Below are 8493 nucleotides of genomic sequence, written 5' to 3'. Positions count from 1 at the left end.
TTCTATGCCTAAAAGTTGCTGATTTGAGGCCCTCTTCTCCCCTAGAAGTGGCTCTTGAGAGAGAAGTGTTTGGCAAAGCACTTTCAGGACCAAAAAAAAAAAAAAGGCACAAGAGAAGGGCAGCACACGGGGACCTCTGCCAAGCTTTGATTTTGACCTCGATTCAGCTTTTTGAAGGTCTCTAGCTAAAGATGACATTTACTGCCACAAAGCCATTTCCTAATAACGTGGCCTGAGCTGAAAATCCAATTCCAATCACCTTTCAACAATCTATTTTTATATTAACAAACATAGATGACAAAACCCTGAGCCTCCAGCCCTTTCTCTGTCCCAAAGTCATGCCTGTCTGCCTGCTTTGGTGCCACTGCCTGCCCGACCAGCCCTTGGAAGCAGCCCAGGGCCCAGCGGCGGTGAGGTGAGTCCCTCGCCCACAGCCCAGAGGTTGTTTGCTGCCATGTGTCTGTGCAATGTGCACACTCAGCTAGCACCTCTGCCAAGGAGTTAAAGTCGGGAACCAACAGTTTCAACCAGGTAAGCTGGATTTCAAAATAAAGTTCCTGTGCTCCTGGCCCCTCTGAGTGTTCCGAGCCCAGGTGAGCTTTACTGTCACCCTCCCGGCAGGCTGCGTGTCCCTCCTCTTGCGAGCTGCTAGATATTTACCCAGGGTTAAAATGGACATCCGTGGGTCAGCAGAAGTGGAGGAGTTTCTTTCTTGATTTATTTGTTCTTATTCTTGTTCAATATGATTAGAAGCCACCTCTCTGCAGCTGCTCCATAATTTGTACCATGTTTGCTTCTGGGATTTTTTCTAATAGTGCTGTTCCATGGAATAACATTAATATTATGAAAAAGGGATCACTTTTTGCAGTTTAGCATGAAGTGGATGGTGTCTTATTATTAAAAATTGCTGAAGGCTACGACGCGTAGGTAATTGGTTAATCCATGTAAAGTTTAACCTTGGCATATTTTCCCCTAGAGGAAATTTTTATATAGGCGGAAAGACAAATAGGAAAAATTAAATCAAACCCAAAACATACCTACTGACCGAATTCTGATCAGAATAGCAATATCCTTTCCTTGCTGCTGATATATCTCTAAAAAAAAAAAAGGTGACTTCCCACTTTGGACTAAAATGATGTCAGGTTATACAAAGAAAATGTATAGCTCTTCATCGGGTTTTTGGTTCATTTTGTTTTTACAACCCCTCATCCCATTCCCTTCCCCAATTAACAGGTTCTTCATAGGCACAGATAAACTGTATGTTCTTTTCCAAGAAATTTCTGCAACAGGGTTTTTGGATGGGGTCATATTACGACTCTAAATATGAATAACACAGCAGAGGGGAAAAAAAAGAACGGCATGCTGGTAGTATGGGTATTAGCTTGCGGTTTTGAAACTAGCTAACTATGCATAGACCCTGGGTACAGTTCAGACATGACTCTGATGCTCTATCCAGTTCATACTGGTTTGGTTCCTGAGTTAAAAGTGCTGAGAAAACAAACAAGCAAACAAACTAGTCTCCTGATTGGCTGCTTTTCTGGGGCATCATCATAGAAGGGCAGGAATGACAAGGGAGACAGGATCTGGCCTCAGGGAAAAAAGATCAATCATATATGAAATATGCATTTTGACTATACTGTAAATATGACCATAAATGTGAGTGATTAAGCATATCATTTTCAAACTCTGCAGTTTCCAGAATTTTAAATTTCAGCATAATAGATTCAGAGTAAACCATTGGCCTTTGCACTTATCATCTTATAATGTGCATTTGATCTTAGAAATATTAAATATTGGCTTTTTCTTTATTTTCTGCCTCCCTTTCTAGAGCTAAGAAGTAAGGAACCTTGATTTGCTTCATTTAGTCCTCTAGCTCTAGACCTGGACCAGTGCCAGGTACACAGTTGTTAATAAATATGTGTTGAATAAGTATTGATTCTTCTCTTTTATTTCTCTGTTCCATGAAGCTGGTTGGTGATTGGTAACTTCTGAAATAATACTCTATCATCCCATATTCACTAATGACCAAAAGCAAAATCTCTACTTTTTTATTTCAACATATAGTACAGACTGCTAACATCTTATGGATTTTAATATCATAGCTTGAAATGAGTTGAGACCCCTTTCTAATTTGGAGAGTTACTGCTTGGTTATCAATTTAACTGCTTATGAGATTATTGGTTTCTTGAATGGAGGCCAGAAATAACACTGAAATAGAATACTCTTTCCAAAGTTCTCTTATAAATGCACCATCCAATTAAAGAAAGCTGAGAAAACACGACTTCAAAGTGCTTTCAAGCAAGTGAAGTCAAGTTTTGTACACAAATGGAGCGCTGCTTTTATTTCACATAAGAATGTGTATCTGCTTTTAATATAATGTTGATAGGAAAATCTTGTTACTGCTGAAAAGAAACAACGAATGCCCTCTAACAACTTGCAAACCTCAGCCAGTATGTTCTGGGCTCCTGGACTAGTGGGCCTAATTAAGTCTCAGATGCTGTGTTTTCTAAACAAAGCAGATACCTGCGGCTTCTAATTCAGTAGACAAAAGTAGGGTGGAGAAATCAGAAATGCTTATAATCATGCCATGTGATTTGTATGCAAGTTATCTGCAGATTTCACTTGGAAAAAAATTTAAAAATTTTAAAAAAGAAACAAGATTTCATTTTCCTTTTGAGCTCAGCTCCCATAGATTGAATTCAGGTATCTGGCTGCCAAACAGATACCTATATGTATTGATCATAAGTAAAGCAAAATGGCCAAAAGACTATTAAAACATGCTTATACAATTCTACAAATTTTCATCTTTTCTATTATTCAGTAGAACCAATTCTATAACTTAATGTTCAATTTCCTATTATTCTATTATTCAATAGAAGCTTTTGTTTAAGACAATGCTACAAATGCTGGCAAAAGTCAAGTGCAGGAAAGAAAATCAATAAAAATATGTATCCTTCATTTGGCAAGCCACAAAATATTTTCTTACATATTATCTAATTTGATTCTCATTGTAACTCTGTAAGGAGTCAGGGCAGGTGTGTGTTAATCTAATTTTGCATATGAGCACACTGAGGTTCTCACTTGACTGGTGCCAAATAAGTAGAAACCAACAGCAGAGTGTGACCATTCCTCCTGGGACCACTCCTGCCTAGTTAAGTGCTTGTTCAACTACCCTTCAAGGATTTCCTCATTGCCTTTCGAATTCCTTGAGTCTTCCTTTTCTGGAAACATTGCATGGAGAGCTCTTAGTAAAGTGTCCACCTCAGGGTAACCAGGAGAAAGAGGAAGAGGGCTGGATGTTATTATTGTAATTATGATTAAATGTGATAATGTGTGTGAAAGTGCTTTGTAAGTCACACAATATGACACATGTGCAAGTGTATGTTATTATATGCATATATATATGCATGGATGGTGATGGTGATTACTATTGCTTATATGATCCTAGGCATTAAGACTTCAAAAGAGAAACTCTTGAAACTTAGAGTTATCTGAGAAAAAAAAGAAGATAGATACCAGTAAACAAATTTAGTATAAATCATAAGAGAAAAAATGGAGGAAGGAGAACATGCATAAATAAATAATACTTTTAAATACAGTAAGGAACGAGGGTGCCTCGGTGGCACAGTCAGTCAAGCCTCTGACTCTTGGTTTTGGCTCAGGTTGTTATCTCCAGGTTGTGAGACTGAACCCTGCCTTCAGCCCCAGTCGGACTCCGCACTCAGTGCAGAGTCTGCTTGAGATTTTCTCTCCCTCTCTCTGTGCCCTGCCTGCTCTGTTCTCTCTCTCTTTCTCAAATAAAAAATAAACAAATCTTTAAAATACATACATACATAAATAAATAGAAGAAGGAACTAATTAGAGTATGCTGAGCTTTGAATAATTGCTCAAATGTGATTGAAGTTGAGTTGTAGGAGGAGACATGTGTCTTGTATCCCAAACATCCCCAAATGGCACATAAATAAATACACAGAAGCTTAGAAGGTCTCATTTTGTTTTCTCAGGAAATTTCTCGTAATTGCATTTGAGTCTGCATGAGATGTTGAGCATTTCAGAGGAACTGCACAGTTTGGCTCCTGTGAAGTGTCCTGACTTGACCAGGTCTGAGTGTCTATCCTGAAGGCAAGGAGGCATTCCAGCAAGATCCTTTGCCTGATGACAGCCTGATAAAGTAACACAGATTGCCTCACAGCCTTGTTATTGTCATCTCTTTATGTCTCCTGGTCTCTGTGCTTCATCTCTTTCCCCATAATTCCCTATTGCTGTTTGTAATCAAATCCTACCTTGGGAATGTCATACCAGAGCATGAGGAGTACAACTGCCACTCCAGGCCCTTCTGCCGTGTCAGGGCATAAGGTGTTGTTTGACATTAAATAGAATTACCAGAGTCCTTTCCATCGAATGAATGTTACCTAATGCTGGCATCAATAAATGGTGTGGTTCCTTGGTCTGACCCATTGAACAGGAATAAAGTCAACATCAATTTATCACAAGTGCATATCTATGTGTATATCAGAACAACTTTGCATGGAGGTCTGAGGGGCTTGAATGACATTTTTCCCCTCTAGTTGAGTCTGAAGAAGAGAAAACAAACAAAAGAAACTTTATCCTTGCTGACAGATTCACAAATATCATGCATTTTACAGCAAATTGAGACTCACATATGACTCTGACCCTCTACAGGTTTGTAGTCTGAATTGTATGTAACGTAATCCAGAATCTGGATGAGATAATATCTGGTGTGTTCACTTGATTTGTTGAGGGCATCACCTATCAATGCTTCATTGATCCTGACTCAAATGCCCACTCAAGAAATTCATGAAGCATAGACCCCTCTAGAAGTTTATAAATCTCTTTTGAATCCCATTATACGGTAACCACCCAACATCACATACTTGAAAAGTGCATTGAAACAGTATTTGAGAAATAGAATTCAACACACTCTATGAGTTCCCACTCCTATTCCTTTAAGGGAAATTTAAAAATGGGTCTGGAATGGACGCTTTCCTACCTCTTGAGCCTTCTGAAGAGCTTGAAAGCAAAGGTCATTTTTCTGTGACATTGCCTTCCAAATAGAGATACAAAGAAATACTTTTAAGACATTCAGAGGACTAAAGAAAAACTCAGTCATTCCCAGACCCACTAATCTGGTCTTTTGAATGTGAAAGAAATAAAAATATTTCAAATTCTTTACAGACACATAGAATTTCAAGGTGAAGTAAACTTTCTAGTCCCTGCTTTCCATTTCTTTATTCCTACCTTGGAATAATCTTTGGGATGATAAGCATCTGCCCACAATAGAAGTTTTATTTACTAAGAATCTACTGTATATCAGATCATAGACCAGGAGCTTCAGGAACCTCATTTGAAATTCTCATTTAGAATTTCAGTTCCTGGACATATTGTCTACCCACCTTGCAATAAACAAGAAAAGGTAGGTAATTTGTCTATGGCAAGAAGAACTAGACTGAAAAACTTAGATTCAGGTCTGTCTTATTCCCAAACTGTGCACTGTTTTTTGTGTCTGCGTGTCTACGTGAGTGGGATCCATCATACAAAGATACTGAATTTCTGTCTGCTCCAGATTGTCTACCTACTAGTTATTTGACCATGTGCAAATCACTTCAGTTTCTTTGACTAGAAAATGGGAATGACAATTTTTGTTCCTTGCAGTTCATAGCATTGTGGCAGAAGTGAAATGAGATAGGTAATATATGGTGTTTTAAGTGCTACAACACTTTCAAATCACCGGCTAGATCTCCTAGACAGCCAAGAGGTCACTATCACTCTCTGCTCAATGAGATATCTTCAGGAGTGACTTGAACACCATCTGCAAGGCTTCTTTCCCTACCTCATTTAGGCCTCTACTGAAATGTCACCTCCCTAACATTAACTTCCTCAATTGTCCTATCTGAAAAGCCACAAACTCAACCGCACCACCCTCTCCCTGACCATTATCATTTTTCTCTTGGCACTTAGTACCACATGATGCCTGGTGTCCTCAAATAAAATGTGATTCGAAGACTGCTATGTCCCAGCTGGGAAAAACAGAACCTGTGATATTTCTAGAATAAATAAAAGAATGATTATTAAGAATTTTAGGCACTCTGAGGGCATTTGGGTGGCTCAGTCAGTTAAGCATCTGCCTTCAACTTGGGTCATGCTCCAGGTTCTGGGATGGAGCCCCAAACTGGTCTCCCTGCTCAGCGGGAAGACCACTCCCTGCTTCTCCTCTCCCCACTGCTTGTCCTCTCTCTCTTTCTCTCAAATAAATAAATAAGACCTTCGAAAAAATTTTAGACACTATGATAGATCAGGGAATATTGGTTTGGGCAGGTGATTCCATTATATACCCCTTAAATCACACCATAGATGTCTCTGACCACGCTTAGGAAAGACTTCAAAGAGCTCTTACTAAATCTTGCACAATGCTTTTTGTTTTCATTGAAATGAAGAATTTAGGTAAAACCAGTTATTTCCTTCAAGGCTTCTGACTGATTTCCATTAAAGTTGCTGCCTTTGCAACAGTTCCTTGAGTGACGTGTATTAACCCCCTTATAAACTCTCAGAGAAGAGAGAATGCCATATGCCTTCATATTCATGCATTCATTCCTTCATTTATATAATTATTTGACAAATATTTTTAGAGTACTTCCTGAGCTAAGCAACATTCTAGATGCTGAGAATATAGCAGGGGCCAAAGTCCCTGCCTTCATGGAGCTTATATTCATGTGGGGAGAGAGACAGACAATTGGCAAATAAGCAAGTATATTTGGAGAATAAGCAATGTTGTGCAAAGAAATAGAAGAGGAGAGAGATCAGGAGCTGACGGATTGGGTGTAAAGGGCAGCTAAATCTTGGGAGGTTAGGGAAAGACATCTGAAGAAATAAGAGGTTGAACAATATGGAAATGGGGTGGGGAGCAAGATGTGTTTTAGAGGGAGGGGGGCTCCAGGCAAAAGAAGAGCCAGTGACAAGTCCCTGAGGTAGTGATGGTCTGGGCATGTTCTGAGACTAGCAAAAAGGCAGCATGGTGGGAATTGCTGAAGCAGGCAGCTGGGTCATTTGGGATCTTATGTACCTGGGGCCAGAGTGTGTGGAGGGCAGTGAGTGAAGAAGGAAACAGCTACTTGATAAGAAGGGTAATACGGGAGTGGGCCTTAGAAGGACACCCTTAAAAGGACATAAGATTCGACTTTACTCAGGGAGGTGGAGGCCACCAGAAAATTCTAAGGAGAGGAGTGACATAATGTGACATATTTTTTGGAAAATCACTCTGGTAGCTGGGTTAGCAATAAGCCATGGGGGGTTTGAATATATGTAGAAAAACCAATTAGGTCATTATTGAGAGAAAGAGTGAGGTCAAGGATGACACCAAGATTTGGGGCCTGAGCAACCAGGACCAAATTGCCACACAGTGAAATGAGGAAATGGGTGGAGTTTGGGGCTTGGGGAAATGGGGAATGTAGGCACTCAGTTGTAAATAACAGAATCCATTTGGCTTATTTACACAGCAGAGTAACTGAGGAGCATTCAAAGCCGCTGCAGGAGTGCCAGAGTACCAAGCTCAGAGGTTGCAGCCAGGAGCACAGCCCAAACAACACCACAGGCTGCTCCAGGGAAGACAACCCTAGGCCAGGCTGACACCAGACACCAGAAGCTCCGCCTTTGCTGCCAGGAGCTCCAGCTGTCACTGTGATCCCTACCAGAAAAAAATATAAATAAATAAAGTGGGACACATGCTCCTGCTTCTCACTCCGCCTTTCAGATCTGGGGCACCTGATGGGCAGAACCTGGTCACAGGTTGCAGAAGAGCCTGGCTCATGGGGTTCGGATTTTCAGCTTGAGGATTTAAGAGCATAAGCCCCCAAAAGGCTATTCACAAAGGTTTGATCAGCAGCAAGCCTGGCAAACATCCTGAGATATTCTTGCCATCATTGCTTTGCCTGTTACTAAGTGCTCAGTGAACATTTTCTTAAAAAACACATATTTTTTTTTCTACCTTCAGATTTAGATCAGGTTTCTTGTGGAATATGTGCCCAGTCTTACCCCAGACCTAGAAATAAAAAAATTTCAAGAGAAGAATTAATAATTGTCTTGAAGCATAGGAGAGAACACACACCAGCTAATCAATAAAAGGATAAATAAAATTGGAAATTTAGGAAGCTCTAGTCAACTGTTGCATAAGAATACTCATTATCACCAGATAGTTACTAACTACTTATGTTTTCAATTATTGAGAAGTTATCAATGCTAAATGCTACTGTGTAAAATGCTGACTTTCAGCATTTCATTTGACTGTCATACCAAACCCATTGAGCAGAACTAGGCTCGGAGAGGTTCAGTATCTTGTATAACTAGTAAGTGATAGGATTCCTTGTCCTAAACTCTTAGCTACAAGGCTACATTCCTTAATTTCATCTCTAAGGAAACATGATGTCAAGTAAGGAACCAAGAGATCCACAGCATAACAACCCACTCTAAATACTTTCA

At 39.9% G+C, this 8493-nt stretch overlaps 1 long non-coding RNA gene across 1 annotated transcript; it reads left to right on the top strand.

Moving 5' to 3' along the window:
- The first annotated feature begins 356 nt into the window (after window positions 1–356).
- On the top strand, window positions 357–7835 carry LOC129509286 (uncharacterized). Its single transcript, XR_008664326.1, has 3 exons — window positions 357–531; window positions 4005–4171; window positions 7515–7835. It is a non-coding gene; the product is annotated as an uncharacterized LOC129509286 (long non-coding RNA).
- The last annotated feature ends 658 nt before the right edge of the window (window positions 7836–8493 follow it).

The sequence above is a fragment of the Nyctereutes procyonoides genome, unplaced genomic scaffold (genome assembly GCF_905146905.1).
Source record: "Nyctereutes procyonoides isolate TBG_1078 unplaced genomic scaffold, NYPRO_anot_genome, whole genome shotgun sequence".
Classification (NCBI taxonomy): Eukaryota; Metazoa; Chordata; class Mammalia; order Carnivora; family Canidae; genus Nyctereutes; species Nyctereutes procyonoides.
This window is presented reverse-complemented; position numbering and strand designations above follow the sequence as displayed.